Raw genomic sequence first — 17,391 nt, forward strand, 5'->3', positions numbered from 1 at the left:
TCTCTTTTTCACCTCTCTTTCTCTCTTTCCTCTCTCTCTTTCCTCTCTCTCTCTTCTCTCTCTCTCTTTCCCCTCTCTCTCTCTTTCCTCTCTCTCTTTCCTCTCTCTCTTTCCTCTCTCTCCCCTCTCCCCCCCCTCTCTCTCTCTTTTTTCACCTCTCTCTCTGACTCTCTCTTCTCTCTCTTTCCTGTAATGTCTGATGTGCTTCTTCAGAAGATCCTAATGCGATGTGTACCCTAGCTGAATATATGTTTGCTTCCTAAAATGAGAGAGTCAAGTCCAGGCTAGAGTGCCGTGTTCTAACGGATCACATCCTTCTGAATGAAAAGCATCACACTTATCATGCAGATATACCCCTCAGTCATTGCTCAAAATAGGAAATATTGATCACTGTATTTATAGTATGTGTGCTTTGCGTAAGTCTATATATATCAGCACTTTTATCACTTTCTTTCCCTTAACCTCTGTACTTACCCTAGTTTAAATTTTTTCCCTTCCCCTCTTTTCCTCCCTGTAGACTCCCCAGTGAAGAAATAAATAGTTTATTGTTGATTTGCTCTGTCTTCATGTAAATGATTTAACAGGGACAATTTTATTCCTGTGGGTCCTGACCTTGTCCCTCTCTCGCTCTCTCTTCCTATCTCTCGTCCTCGCTCGATCCCTCTCTTGCTCTCTTTTTCTCTCGCTCTCTCTCTCTCTCTCTTCCTCTCTCTCTCTCTCTCTCTCTCTCTCTCTCTCTCTCCCTCTCTCTATCCCTGCTGCATAGCCTCCTCCTGTAGGCTGGACACTCCGTCCTTGTGGCTCTCCCCCTTCTCCCCCTCCCCACCCCATCCTCCCCACTCTCCCCCTGCCCAGACCCTGTGTGTGTGATAAATTATTCGTGGGCATGCTCCGAGGGCCCAGGGCTGCTCATTCCTACACACAGAGGGGCCGCATTGATCCGGCCTGTGGTTCAACTTAATTGGAAACACAGTTATACCTACTAGCTAGAGACACACTCGAAAACATATACACACACACTCACTCAGAACAAACACACACACATATGCATACGCACAAGTATACCCAGCACCAGCAACATACTCCAGCATGTACACACAGATTCACACGAAACATCTTCCCCTATTAGCGGGCTAAAAATAAACACAGAACATTCGCTTGGAAATAACTCTTACAGATATCAAACACTCACAGCTCCTATACTCGCCAGCATGCACACATGCACACACAGACACACACGTAAACACACACACGTGCAGGCGCATGCCTGCACACACTCACCACGCGCGAGTACACACACACACACACACACACACACACACACACACACACACACACACACACACACACACACACACAGAGATGCACGCACACACACCCTACACTCGACTACAATCGAGAGCATCCTGGCGGGCTGTATCACCGCCTGGTACGGCAACTGCTCCGCCCACAACCGTAAGGCTCTCCAGAGGGTAGTGAGGTCTGCACAACGCATCACCGGGGGCAAACTACCTGCCCTCCAGGACACCTACACCACCCGATGTTACAGGAAGGCCATAAAGATCATCAAGGACATCAACCACCCGAGCCACTGCCTGTTCACCCCGCTATCATCCAGAAGGTGAGGTCAGTACAGGTGCATCAAAGCTGGGACCGAGAGACTGAAAAACAGCTTCTATCTCAAGGCCATCAGACTGTTAAACAGCCACCACTAACATTGAGTGGCTGCTGCCAACACACTGACTCAACTCCAGCCACTTTAATAATGGGAATTGATGGGAAATGATGTAAATATATCACTAGCCACTTTAAACAATGCTACCTTATATAATGTTACTTACCCTACATTATTCATCTCATATGCATACGTATATACTGTACTCTATATCATCCTTAGGTAATACATGTATCACTAGCCACTTTAACTATGCCACTTTGTTTACATACTCATCTCATATGTATATACTGTACTCGATACCATCTACTGTATCTTGCCTATGCTGCTCTGTACCATCACTCATTCATATATCCTTATGTACATATTCTTTATCCCCTTACACTGTGTATAAGACAGTAGTTTTGGAATTGTTAGTTAGATTACTTGTTGGTTATTACTGCATTGTCGGAACTAGAAGCACAAGCATTTCGCTACACTCGCATTAACATCTGCTAACCATGTGTATGTGACAAATAAAATTTGATTTGATTTGATTTGACACACACACACACAGAGATGCACGCACACACACCCTACACCGTTAAACATGCATGCTATTCCTAACCAGCAGCAGTAAAGAGGAGTAACAGTACACAGTGGAGTAATAAGAAGGCCAGGGTTATTGATCTGCCCAGCACACTGACTATCATACAGCTAATAGATTACATCAGACGCATCAGAGCAGTCAAGTCAATGAGGGGTGATCCTATTAACTGGGGATTTGTAAACAGTTGTGTGTTCGCTCACTCAGACGTCTGCCCAGGGTTTGGGAGTGTCTGTGGGGGTTGGCAAGTGGACAGAGGGTGGCTGCTATGGGGGATTTTGGGGCATATTTAGTAGTTCTGTCTCTGGCTGTCCTGGGTAAAATGCCAGGAGGTACTCTGAGCTTTCTGAGGCTGTTTCTGCTGTGGCCCAAACCCTGCTCATGCCTGTAGGGGGAAAACAGAGATGTGGTGCCAAAACAGAGAGAAGGAAAGAGAGAAAGAGGGAGCGAGAGGGACAAAACAGACCCACAAATAGACAGAGAGAAATTAAATCAGGTTCCCAGCCAATAGTGTGTTTTTAAGAGCAAAATGCCCTTTTCCAAATAAATAGATCTGTGTCACTGTGTGCTAAGAGACAGAGAAACCCGCGCCAGGGTTCAATAATTAATTCCCGAGTCGAGGGTTTTGGAGAGGCGTTGATTGGGCTGATTTTTTTTATTCTGTTATGATACAAAGGAGGCCGTTTGAAGTAATTTGTCCCAGAGAGAGCAGCTTGGAATACCATACAGGCTTTGATTTAGCAAAGCAAATGTAATTTAGTTGGCTTTATGCAATCCAGTCGGGGCCGGGGGGGCTTCTCTGATTTCACCGGAGGGGTGGGCGGTGGAGGGGGTGCACGCTAACCGAATCACGCCACAGCACTGCCTATATTTACTACAGAACATACACACACATACACACACTGTGAGCAACAGTTCAAAAGTACAAAGCCCAGCTCCCCACTCTGGATCCCTATGAAATCAAAAGCTTCAAATAATTGATTGTGCTGTGCTCTCCTTTAAAAAAAAAAAGGGATATTTTCTATTATTAGTGGTATTCCTCCTATGGTGTGCTGTAGCTAGCACTCGCCGGTTGCACTCGCCGGTTGCCAGTTTTTTTGTTTGTTTTGTTGTCTATTGTAAAGGAAAGCTTTTTGAAAGCATTCCCCCCCTATATGAGACTGAATGATATTTCCTGCCCATAGATGACGTCTTCCAGCACCACAAATGGGTGATGCATTACGGATGTTCCTGTATCAACCATGGCCTTGGGATTGTCATATGTCTGTAAGTCGCTCTGGAGAAGAGTGTCTGCTAAAGGACATACAAACACATGTAAAATGACAGTTGTATTGAGCCCGGTAGAACCTCGTTCCACAATTGAAACGCGTGCTTCTTGTCTAAAATGGGACTTGTTCATTAAGCCGCTATTTTAAAACCCGAAAACACTGGGACGTTGTAGTTGGACATAGTACAGTTTAGCTACAAGCTGATCGCGTTATGTAAAGGACATCAACGTGTCACAGTATGTGAGTTTGACACGGCGTGGCCACAACCGTATTAACTACCTTGAATCAATGTTTGTTGCGCTTTTGCGTAGCAAAACAGGACACCGGTGCTACTTAGCCCGACGATTTTATGTTGGAAATGGGTGGTCGACACGGTTTTTACGTTCCGTTCAAGTCTATTTTCTTAGCCAGCAATAATGAGTGGATAAAGGGAGAAAACCCAATTTCCTTTATGTTTTTTTATATCCTGAGAAGGGCTCTCCTTGACGACCCTTTGGTCTTTTGATAGAGAAAACGGAGCTCATATCCTCCAGCTCTCTGTGCAGTTTAAAGGTCTTAATTGGATTCCATTAGTATATTGCTTGACATGACACTTGAGTCTGCTGTATTAGAATACCCTGCTCGGGATTAAAAGTATCCTCCATTCATTCTGTCCGCCAGCTCCTTTGTTAACGTCTCCAATATACTTTGTTGAATTCATAGTTTTCGCCAAATTTATTAAGCTTGAAATGACTTAAACAGATGATTTTACTTGTAGAGGACATGCAGTAATGGGCACAATGGCAGGCCCAAATCATGTGCACTTATTCATGTGTGTGTCCCCTTTCTATGCTAAGCCAAATATACATGTTTCATACCAAATCGTGTATAGCCTCCGTGTGTTTTTGTGTATGTTCAACTCCCTCTAGATTTCATCATAAGGGAATATCAGGAGTATCACAAAGGAATGAATGCTTCTTGCTGTGGTTTGATGCAGTGTACAAATACACAAATTGTACGTTCATGTATTTGATGATATTCGTCTTTATCTTCCCAGTCCTGACTTGACATGGAGGGATGTGCAGCATCTGATCGCCATGACAGCCAAGGTCCCCGACCCCAAAGAGCCAGGATGGAGTGTCAACGGAGCAGGGGACCACATCCACGACAGATACTAGTTACACACACGGTGTAAACACACCACACACATCATGTATACCACATATACTGCACTGTAGCCAGTGTTGGGATTAGTTACTTGGGGGAAGTAATGTATTACATATTACTCATTGCGTTTAACAAAAGTAACATGTTACTTTGTATGGAAATTAATGCGCTATATTACTTTGTGTTACTTTCCTGATAGTTTGTTTGATTATCGGGGGGAGTAAGGCGAGCTACTTACTAACTCAGGTTTGATAACTGGTTTCTCTTTTCATCTGTGGCACTGCTTTCCTGTGCTACTCTGCAAGTGCTGCTTAATTATCCATATATGCTGTAAGCCAAAGATCTGTACAGATTTACTATCTTTTCAGTCGAAGTCTTTCTCTAGAGCCTCCAGTTCTGGTTATTGAGCGCACGAACATGGACCCATAGAGACGTATAGATGACACACTTGCCACTATCACAGAAGCAATCAATGGCAAAGAGCAGAGGTTTATCCTCTATACGCTTTCATGGAGGTAGCTGTCATGACATTTCTTTCTCCGCTCGCTTGCGAGCACTAAATTAAGTTGAGATCGGATCATGGAAACGCGCCCAGTAGCGATAGGATTCTGAAAGTAACGCATGCATTAGTTGACAAAGTAACTGTAACAATATTACCCAATTTTAAAAAGAACGCTACTTTACTCCGTTACTCATACAAGTAATCTGATTACGTAACATGCTACTTTTGTAGCACATTACCCCCAACACATTACCCCCAAGCCTACAAACAGCGCACATACCATTGACATATCATGAACATGATTTGACGCATGCACACACACACACAGAAACACACACGCACATACGAACTAGGGACACATGTTACATACACCACACACCTATGGAAAACACACATGCTACAGCCGAACAGTCCCACAGACAACACCTGTACCGTACACCACACATCCTACACTACAGACAACATATATCTATATATATATATATATATACCTCAGATACTACACAATGCTACTGATATTACACCCACATTGTAAAACAGACACCCGTTTATGACTTGGGAATAAATGATTTTAGCAGGACAGAAGTAGCGTTGTTAGTGTCACCATTCATGTGTCTGACGGGTGTGTCTGAGCGTGTATAGATGCTGTGATTTACTGCACCGAGCAGGGCTCAGGAAAATGAAAGCCCTCTCTCCTAATGTGGGGCGGCAGGTAGCCTTAGTGGTTAGAGCGTTGGGCCAGTAACCGAAAGGTTGCAAGATTGAATCCCCGAGCTGACAAGGTCAAAAATCTGTCGTTCTGCCCCTGAACAAGGCAGTTAACCCATTGTTCCTAGGCCGTCGTTGAAAATAAGAACTGACCTGCCTAGTTTTAAAAAAAATACATATTTTTTAAATGCAGAGTGAGTGAGGCTTTAAGCGGCAGGCTCCCTACAGATGTCATATAAATGCTTTTACAACGCCTATATAACGCCTTTACAATGTCAGCCAGGCAATGGCATTGCAGCAATCAGTCTAGAGTATTTTTGCTCTCTCTCCTCATCTCTCTCTCTCTCGAAATCTCTCTCCCCCTTCTCCCCTCTGTTCTTATCTCAGTCACTCTCTCCCCCTTCTCCCCTCTGTTCTTATCTCAGTCACTCTCTCCCCCTTCTCCCCTCTGTTCTTATCTCAGTCACTCTCTCCCCTTCTCCCCTCTGTTCTTATCTCAGTCACTCTCTCCCCCTCCTCCCCTCTGTTCTTATCTCAGTCACTCTCTCCCCCTTCTCCCCTCTGTTCTTATCTCAGTCACTCTCATCCCCTTCTCCCCTCTGTTCTTATCTCAGTCACTCTCTCCCGTCATCTCTGTTCTTATCTCAGTCACTCTCTCCCCCTTCTCCCCTCTGTTCTTATCTCAGTCACTCTCTTCCGTCATCTCTGTTCTTATCTCAGTCACTCTCTCCCGTCATCTCTGTTCTTATCTCAGTCACTCTCTCCCGTCATCTCTGTTCTTATCTCAGTCACTCTCTCCCGTCATCTCTGTTCTTATCTCAGTCACTCTCTCCCGTCATCTCTGTTCTTATCTCAGTCACTCTCTCCCCCTTCTCCCCTCTGTTCTTATCTCAGTCACTCTCCCCCTTTCTCCCCTCTGTTCTTATCTCAGTCACTCTCTCCCCTTCTCCCCTCTGTTCTTATCTCAGTCACTCTCTCCCCTTCTCCCCATTGTTCTTATCTCAGTCACTCTCTCCCCTTCTCCCCTCTGTTCTTATCTCAGTCACTCTCTCCCGTCATCTCTGTACTTTATCTTTCTTTCTATCTGTCTTTTTTGTCTCCGCCTCGATACTGTGTTTCTTTCTCTCTCTCCTTCCTTCCTCTCTATTTCTTTTGGTCTAATCCTCCTCTCGCTCTCTCTCTCGGCGACATGTAGTAAAACAGATTATAACCCGCCTGTTTCTCTGAGAAGAATAGATTCATTAGATTATAATGATTCATCACATCACAATGCAGTTGTTGAAATACATCAATTTGGGTGATGTGGCTGAGGACGGGTAATGCCCTGATCATACTGTTGCTCTGTTCTCAGTAATTACAACTAATAGTTCATTGCGGGGATAAAGACCGCCAGAGCAGTGCATGGGTTTAGGGTCACTTAACATGGGTACAGTTGTTAGGAGATGGGGATAAAATACAACATATCTTTAGATTAGGCTAAGAGGAGATATCGTGTTGCAGTAGAAATTAGAGGAGAGTGTGATGATGCTGGCTATTGCCTCGTTCACGTAAACATGTTTCTCTTCAGGTCAAGAACAGTTTTATTCTACGATGGTAAAGTACAGTGCCTTGCGAAAGTATTCGGCCCCCTTGAACTTTGCGACCTTTTGCCACATTTCAGGCTTCAAACATAAAGATATAAAACTGTATTTTTTTGTGAAGAATCAACAACAAGTGGGACACAATCATGAAGTGGAACGACATTTATTGGATATTTCAAACTTTTTTAACAAATCAAAAACTGAAAAATTGGGCGTGCAAAATTATTCAGCCCCCTTAAGTTAATACTTTGTAGCGCCACCTTTTGCTGCGATTACAGCTGTAAGTCGCTTGGGGTATGTCTCTATCAGTTCTGCACATCGAGAGACTGAAATTTTTTCCCATTCCTCCTTGCAAAACAGCTCGAGCTCAGTGAGGTTGGATGGAGAGCATTTGTGAACAGCAGTTTTCAGTTCTTTCCACAGATTCTCGATTGGATTCAGGTCTGGACTTTGACTTGACCATTCTAACACCTGGATATGTTTATTTTTGAACCATTCCATTGTAGATTTTGCTTTATGTTTTGGATCATTGTCTTGTTGGAAGACAAATCTCCGTCCCAGTCTCAGGTCTTTTGCAGACTCCGTCAGGTTTTCTTCCAGAATGGTCCTGTATTTGGCTCCATCCATCTTCCCATCACTTTTAACCATCTTCCCTGTCCCTGCTGAAGAAAAGCAGGCCCAAACCATGATGCTGCCACCACCATGTTTGACAGTGGGGATGGTGTGTTCAGGGTGATGAGCTGTGTTGCTTTTACGCCAAACATAACGTTTTGCATTGTTGCCAAAAAGTTCAATTTTGGTTTCATCTGACCAGAGCACCTTCTTCCACATGTTTGGTGTGTCTCCCAGGTGGCTTGTGGCAAACTTTAAACAACACTTTTTATGGATATCTTTAAGAAATGGCTTTCTTCTTGCCACTCTTCCATAAAGGCCAGATTTGTGCAATATATGACTGATTGTTGTCCTATGGACAGAGTCTCCCACCTCAGCTGTAGATCTCTGCAGTTCATCCAGAGTGATCATGGGCCTCTTGGTTGCATCTCTGATCAGTCTTCCCCTTGTATGAGCTGAAAGTTTAGAGGGACGGCCAGGTCTTGGTAGATTTGCAGTGGTCTGATACTCCTTCCATTTCAATATTATCGCTTGCACAGTGCTCCTTGGGATGTTTAAAGCTTGGGAAATCTTTTTGTATCCAAATCCGGCTTTAAACTTCTTCACAACAGTATCTCGGACCTGCCTGGTGTGTTCCTTGTTCTTTATGATGCTCTCTGCGCTTTTAACGGACCTCTGAGACTATCACAGTGCAGGTGCATTTATACGGAGACTTGATTACACACAGGTGGATTGTATTTATCATCATTAGTCATTTAGGTCAACATTGGATCATTCAGAGATCTTCACTGAACTTCTGGAGAGAGTTTGCTGCACTGAAAGTAAAGGGGCTGAATAATTTTGCACGCCCAATTTTTCAGTTTTTGATTTGTTAAAAAAGTTTGAAATATCCAATAAATGTCATTCCACTTCATGATTGTGTCCCACTTGTTGTTGATTCTTCACAAAAAAATACAGTTTTATATCTTTATGTTTGAAGCCTGAAATGTGGCAAAAGGTCGCAAAGTTCAAGGGGCCGAATACTTTCGCAAGGCACTGTATATGAAAGCTGATTGAAAAACATGGTTCACAAAGCAGAAACACCACCACAAATTCACACAACACATTAAAGATGGCAAATGTAGGAGTATTCACAAAGAGGTTTGGTTAGGGAGTGGGATCTGGGATGGGTTGTTCCCTCTGGTTCTCTGAGGATCGGTTTACTTTTCAGGAACGATTGTCGGGGTTATAGCTGAGTTATAGCTGTGTTGGGAGGTGTGTACATGATATATGTGTATGTGTTGTGTACGAGTGGTGTTTGCGTAGTTTGTGGTTTAGTTTAACAAGGTGGGCTAAAGGTTTCATTGGGGACATGTGTGTACTGTATTGAGGACAGATGGCTGTTGTGATAGGAGCAACTGCATGGCTTCTAGGGCTGCGATAGAATAGTTGTTTCACAGGAGGTTGATGTAGAGGAGAAAGGGAGGCGAGTGTATACCCAGAATTCCATCTGCGTGACCTCCATATAGACTACGGAGCTTTAGAAACACTGATGTCGTAGACCGACCCCCAGCTCCCATCGCCACGGCGACAATAAACATGTCAGCCGCCACACGCCAGCGCAATCTGCAATCAGATTTACTGTGCGTGAAATATGGCAGCGCTTTTATTGGTCTAAAGGCTTGTCACTCATCATTTATTGTCTGTTGCTAGGCCTGCTGGGATGTCAGTGAGTTGCCTGCCCCCTCTGGAGCAAGAGAGAGAAAGCGAGAGAGAGGGAGAGAGAGGAAGCGGAAAAGGAGGCGCAGAGTGAGCGAGGCAGAAGGAGAGAGAAGGGGGCAGAGATTGGAAGAAGGGAGGGGGAAGAAATAGAGAGAGTGATGGAGCTGGAGAAAAAGAGCAAAAAATAACATGCATCCATCCTATTTCATTGTGAAATGGGTTTATCATGTTGACAGAGTAACAGTGTCAGTGCAAGCCCAGGTCCATACAAATGAAGCTGCTCTGGCACCCCCTCATACAGCTTTGTATTCCTTTGAACACTGACACCTATTGATCATGTAGTTGACAGTGGAAAAATGTATCTCTGGTTAGTATCTTCACTTGAAGTGTCTGACCCAGAAATAGCAAGTCGGGGTGTGTCAGCACTTGGGGAAGATATAGTCCAAAGCACTGCACGTCCAAACAGGCTTCATTTCCTTTAATCTCTGGATAGAAAAGGTAAAACTATTGTAATTACACCGTGGAAGATTGGATGGAAAATAATTGAGAGAAAAGATCAAAGAAATGGTGCCGTCCTTGCAAAGACAAAGTGAATATCAAGGAGAATGAGAAGCGAAATGGTATTAAAAATATTAAAAAAGAAAGAAAAAAATGAGAAGATTCCAATCCCCCTTTTTGAAAAATGATGCTCCGCTCATGGAGAACTATTAGAATGTTTACATTTGCGGCATTTTGTTCCATATCAAAATAATTAATTGCCTCCGTTTTCAAATTAAAAGTACATTACAATGCAATTAAGGATGCAAATGAGTCTAGGCCTGTCGCATACAGCCAGAGAAAGTGAGAGACGGAAATAGAGAGAATGTGGTGATGCATGAGAGTTGGTGTGCATTTTTGTGTATTAGTGGTAATGTATCTTTGTGTGTGTCCATGTGTGTGTCCATGTGTGTGTCCATGTGTGTGTCCATGTGTGTGTCCATGTGTGCATTTGTTTGTGTGTGCATTTTTATGTGCGTGTGTGTGTGTTTACGTGTGTGCGTGCATTTTGTGTGTGCGTGGGTGTGTGTGTGTGTTTGTGTGTGTGTGTGTGTGTGTGCATTTGTGTTGTATGCTAATGCGTGCATTTGTGTGTGTGTGAGTGTGTGTGTGTCTTTGAATGAGGAGGATCACGTTTGAATTGTGTCCTCTTAAACAACTACAGGGTAATCAGGTCACTCTCCCCATAGTAACTAATGGACCATAGGATGGTACATATCTCTTACACACACACTAAGATCCTCCTTGTTTTGTATCTTATAACTAGGCATACACATCAATACAAAACACACACAACACAGCACACCGCAAAACACCCCTCTCTGTCATCCCTCCCTCCCTCGGGCTGTGACCTCCAAGCCAGCGTTTCATGAAAGATTTCTCCATCCCTGCCGAACTGTGGACCGTAAAAACATCATTTTGCCATAACGTTCCCTCTTTGGAGAGAAAACAGATATAAAAGTATATAGCGTGTGGTTTACTGCGGCCCCTTCACCCATCCTGGCAGAGGCACCGGCTGATGGATGCTCCGCATCGCCCGCCTTTTAATTGCTCGTAAATTTTTGATCCAGGGGAAACGCCACGTTCTCCTTGTCCCCTCGGCGACATGGGTGACAGAGCAGCTGAAGAGGGACAGGGCGGGGGGACTGGGAGGTGTGTGTGTGGGGGGGGGCTATAAAAGACCCTGACACAGACAGAAGAACCATGGAGACAACAGAACAGGAATATCTAGGATAGAGGACAGGATGCAGACCATAGAAACACCGTCAACAGTTTGAACATGAGAATAAAAAGTTCAAGCTGTGTCTTATATGTTGATTTATTGACAGGTACTTTGAGTATCAAGTTTAATTTAATTCAATCTGAGAATAATGTTTCATTGTGTGTGTGGGTTTGTCTGGGCCTGTATTGCAAGGAGCTTGTGTACAACTGACACTCATGTCATTTGGACACACTTTTAAGGGGGTTACGGGCTGGAAGGTTGCCTTACCACAACATAAAACAGATTTTCTTGCTGTAGCTTGGTTATTTTGAAACGAAACTCCTGATGTTTGCGCAAATTGCCCGCCTCAGAAACCTAAGAGAATTATACGAGAAGCTTGGTTGAAAACTAAACACGGAGAGTTCTTTAAGCACTGAAATATAGTCTGCTAAATTTGCATACTCACAGGCCGTTGTGGTAAAGTAGTCCTTTAAGTGCCTTTACAGTGTTGACAGTAATGGATGAAAGTGAGCAGTTTGATAAATGACTCATCAGAATTCACATCTCTGTGACTGGTGGGTCCCCGAGTGGAACGGATGTGCATATGGTCTTGTTTTGTTGTGAATTATGTTGAGGTGATTATACAGATACAGTACATCCAGAAGTATTTAGGTTTGCTTGACCATTTCCTGTAGTGTAAAGAAAAACATGCGGCATTGATATAATTGTGAGTGGGGGGTAATCAGAGGTAAAAGTGATTATTAAAACGTTCTATAGAAGGGGAGTATCTAAATCAATGACAAATAGGAAATGTGAAGCTTTAATGTGAAATCATGCAAATATCTATACAATTACATCACAATTTGGAACAATTTGAAATGATCAGGTCTAATGGTATTTGATACACCTTGTGTGTATTGGCTCAATGTAAATGTGTGCCACCTCATCACTGTGCTAGTACAGTTTACTATGGATAGAGACTGCGTATGAGATTTCCGGGGACTTCTCTGTACCAGACTAGCTTGTTCTTTGAAGGAAACAATAAAATTCTCTCTCACCTCCCTCCCTCCCCACTCCCTGTTCTCTGTTCTGCTCTCTGTCCTCCCTGCTGTCCACCCTGCTGTGTGAGTGTTCTTGGCCAGTCTCATTAGTTAGTGTTCCACTAGGTGGGTCTGTCTATAGTGATCTCTCCTCACATTGATTCTGATCCCTCTACACCCAGCAGCAGCCCTGGATGGCCAACACACACATTGATATTCTACAGGTCACTGTCTAGGGCCAGGGGTTAGAGGTCAGAGGGCACTCTGTATGGCTCACGCTCATCTTTTCAGGCTCATCAATGTTTAGGAACAAGTACAGGGGAGGGGGACGATTGAATCACACACACATACTAACAAAAACACACATACATACATACTTGTGGGTTGGAACCGATGTAGGGAATAGAACCAAAAGCTGGAAAATAAGGTCATTTTTCGAGGAATGGAAACAGATCTGGGAAATGAAAGTAATCTCTAGTGGACCATATTTGAATATATTCCTAATATCTAGGATATAATTATGTAATTCAGGGAAGTTCTGATGCTAGTAAAAGCCTAATCACATTTCATGTCATGTCATGATGTTCGATGCTTCAGGCCAAGCCCCCTACATGTCCACCCCACTCTCTCGCTCTCTACCCACCTGTGACATTTCAGTTGTGTATCATTTAGGTTTCAACCCCATATACATACACACCTGCATGGACGCACACACATACTGTACACACACTTCCACTCCACCGATACACAATGGCCAGGGCTTGTTCTGCTGGCCACAGAGGGAGAGAGATGGGTTACCATGATCAACCTCGCCAGCATCACCCCCAATTACTCATTCTCTTAAAGGCCTATTAAAACATAATTGCCCAGCGATTTACATCCAAGTTAATGTGGCCCTGGATAATGTATTATTTTCCATAAGCCTTTTTCTTTTGTGTTGGCCAGAAAAGGAGAGAGAGACTGTAATTTCCTGAGTCATGAGGAAAAGGCATGTTGGCAGCCGAGTGTAATTGTTTAAAGCCCCTCGCAGACACCTTCCAGTCGCCCCTTTTAATCCTCTTTATCGCTCTCATTAGCCCGAGGTCAAAGGTCACCCAGCGCCCCAGAAACACAAACACAGGCACCGTGGAGGGGCGGGAGAGTGGGGTCCTTCTCCTATCCGTACTCTCTACTGCGGCTCCACCGAGGATGCATCTTCCACCCCTGCTTAGGGCTTAGGATTTGTGTTGGAGGCTAGTTGAGCCACCTCACCTCTGCTTGTGATCTGTCTGCAGGAATCAGGACCTTGTTTTCCCCCCAGTGTCCCTCTCTAATTGAAGCTAATAATGATCAATTTAAGTAATTAAGTGCTTTGCCTGCTTGGATGAGGGCTGACTGGTGAATGCATTTGCAGAGCAGGGCTGCACTTGTCTGCCTTCCCTGCTGCTACCGGTGGGGCTGTGGATGGAGGATGGAGCTGAGGGTAGGGTTGGAGGTTCCAGGGTCACGTCAATAAGCAGGGTCCCTGCAGCTCCTCTGGCTTACATGCACTGCTTGGCCAGGACTCAGCACGCACACGAATGCACGCATGTACACACACACACACACGCACACACAAATATACACACATATAGCTATCCATCTCGTGGTGCGTGCAGTCAGCTGGGGTGTTGGTGGGAATCTGTTTCATTAGTGCTGCTTCTTTCATCGCCCTGACTGGATCTAGGGATGAGCTGGGGATATCCCATTTATTCACTGGCCCCCACGTCCCTCTCCATATGGCCCCGGAACCTGCCTCTCCCTCCCTGGTCCCGTGTTAGTGGAAAGCAATTGTGTGGAATGTGTAAGAATTAAGTGTCCCATCATTCAGAGTAGACATGCAATTAGAAGAGCTTGAACCAGTTTCCAGCAGACAAGCTCCGAATTCTGTCACTATAACTCACACCCAGCTCTTTCTTCCCTGGTTCTGAGGGAGTGGCACACGCACCCACGTGTACGTGGGTACACACACAAACATGCACGCGTGCACACACGCACGCACACACACAAAACACACGCACACTGACACACACAGAGGATGTAAACGGAAACTTAGCGCCCATATTCGCATGGTAAAAGCACACCCACAAGGACATGCAGAAGCCTCCCTTACTGCACTATTGCATTCAAGCATAATGCAGTTCTAGCTGTGTGACAAGAGACTACACATACCTACTGCTGTGGGTGCACACCATTTCTGTTTGCTCACATGGGTATGATGCACCCTCTGCCATTCTTCAGTCAGCTCTTCCATCTCTAGTCTAATACCTCTAAGCTATTGAGCTAACCAGGAATGGCCTCTGCTGTATGCTATCCGTCCTAGACACATGTTTTGCTCAGAATTTCATCGCTGTCGTCGAGCAACTAAGTACAAAATAGTGAATTGCAGACATAGGGAGATAATTGCCGTTCACGCACAAAATTTTGGCAAGCGCCTTTCCCACGAGACCCTGATGAAATGGTGCTTCAGCCCCCCGAAACTGTCATTCTTAATGAAATGGTAATTACTAACACAGCCGAACAGCTGAGGGGCCCGCCAAGCTCAGCTAGCAGGACAAACCGGCTGCACAAACCAGGAGAGACTACAGACACGGAGATAGAAAGATCAGGGGGAGAGAACAGAGAAGAGAAGAGAAAGATACGAGAGACGTGGAGAGAGAGCCCATGAGGAAAACTGAGGGAGAGAAAAAAATACAGACACAGACAGAAATACGGAGGAGGAGAGAGAAACAGAGAAAGAGAAAGATACCGATGGAGAGAGAGAGAGAGAGCCCAGGGAGGAAAACGGAGAGTGTAGAACAAGAGAAAGGCAGATACACAAGAGAGGGAAGGCAAAAAATAGCTTGTTTAAGAGTTGTGTTGTAATTGTGAAACTGCAACACACCCTGTACTGTAGATTGGGGGGTGTCTCCACAGTAGCGTTACTCATTAATAAGCCTTGCTGTTTTCGGAGTGTGGCTGTCGTTGCGAGGGAGGGGAGCGTTTGTTAAAAGGGGCCACGCAGCCCCGATAATTGATTGCTTTGTAAGTGAATGTGCCTTTAACCTTTGGGAGGTCAGGCCCGGTCAGATGCCATCAGTCCCGGAGGTTTGAACCGCCTCCAGCCCATTTGTCTTGTGCCGCTCCATTGTCTGTGGAGCCGATTTGTCGAGCGTGAGATGCTTTGGGTGTTTAGATTACAGGCGGAGTGGGAGAAGAAGAAAAACAGTGCCACCCCAAACAAAGGGCTCTGCTGGGATCTCCCACTGATCTGCGCGGGCAGGGAGCCAACAACCCAGGGTGCTGAAACTGAAGGGGCCCTGCCTGAAACAGAGCCACATAGAACCACAATGGAGGCTGAAGCACACAGCCCAGTGTGGGCCTTGAAACCCAGCCAGCACGAAGCCTGAATGGGAGCCAATGTGAGGTTTGAACCGCTGCCAGAATGGTGACATGAGATAGAGCCAGAATGGTGCCTTGAGACTGAGCTAGAATGGCAATTTGAGACTGCAGGCTTTGGATGTTGCTGCTCTTTTACACAGGGAAACTGGGGTCCCGGGTTGGAACGGTGAATACTGGAGGCCTTTAAACCACCCTGCTAACCTCCCAGGTATTTAGAGCTGTCATTCATCATGGCTGTAGAGGCAGGCTGCACTGAGGTGATTTATCATAAAGATTATCAGGGCCTCTGGCCATCGCGTCACTCACACACCGACATACACATACACGCAGGCAAGCAGCCCACCTATAGGACACCACACAGACAAGGTCACACGCACTGCTACACTCTGACTGGTGTCTCTACGGTCTCCACGATTTATAGATACCGCCACAACTCAGCGTGGTCTATAAAATCCAGATGAATATGGAGAATCCATGGTCTCAGGGCAGAGTCTGAGCTCTCCCTTGACGACTTGTAAAACCGGCCCAGAGGCGGCTCTACCCTGCTAACTCTCATGGCCAGCCTGATAGATGTATTAATTATGGAGACCTTTTTCTTCTTGCTTTTTGTACATCTTCTCCAAGCCAATTACTCTGAGCCTCTGAACTGTATGTGTTTTGCTACAGAGAGGCAAGGTAATTAAAGATATGGTTCATTCAATCCCACTTTTAATAGAACGATCGTTTAATGTAATAATATATGAGTGGATCCAAAATAATATAATTTCCTATGAATGAAAGAATCTATATGTGTAATTGTTACTTAATTAGTGAGGGAGACAGGAAGGAGAAGTCGTGTGTGCGTGTGTGTGTGCGTGTGTGTGTGTGCTCATGCATGGGTGCGCGTATGGATGCTTGTGCATGTGTATATGTGCATCGTGTGTGATATGCTGGCTTTCTTGTTGATTAGGAGGCTTAATGAGCAGCAGGAGTATGAGAATGGGGGCCAGTGTGGTGATGTGATTTTGACCTCTGACCCTGATTCCTGATTGGGTGTTTATATTGAATTAGACGGTGTTGGATAAACACAGAGACGTTCCAATTTCTATCCTTAATACAGTCAACTTCATCAGCTAGTCTTCTTTCTTCACATTGGATGTGACTGAATTTAAATGTGGCTTCTGACCAGAAATATATGTTCTTGCTTGTGTACCCAAAGTATTTGATTGATGGGTCAGTAAATAAAGTGGGCTGAGTAGGAGAAGGGAAAGGGGATACCTAGTCAGTTGCACAACTGAATGCATTCAACCGAAATGTGTCTTCAGCATTTAGCCCAACCCCTCTGAATCTGTGTGTGTGTGTGTGTGTGTGTGTGTGTGTTGTGTGTGTGTGTGTGTGTGTGTGTGTGTGTGTGTGTGTGTGTGTGTGTGTGTGTGTGTGTGTGTCACATCAACAGG

The sequence above is a fragment of the Oncorhynchus tshawytscha genome, linkage group LG23 (genome assembly GCF_018296145.1).
Source record: "Oncorhynchus tshawytscha isolate Ot180627B linkage group LG23, Otsh_v2.0, whole genome shotgun sequence".
NCBI classification, from domain to species: Eukaryota; Metazoa; Chordata; class Actinopteri; order Salmoniformes; family Salmonidae; genus Oncorhynchus; species Oncorhynchus tshawytscha.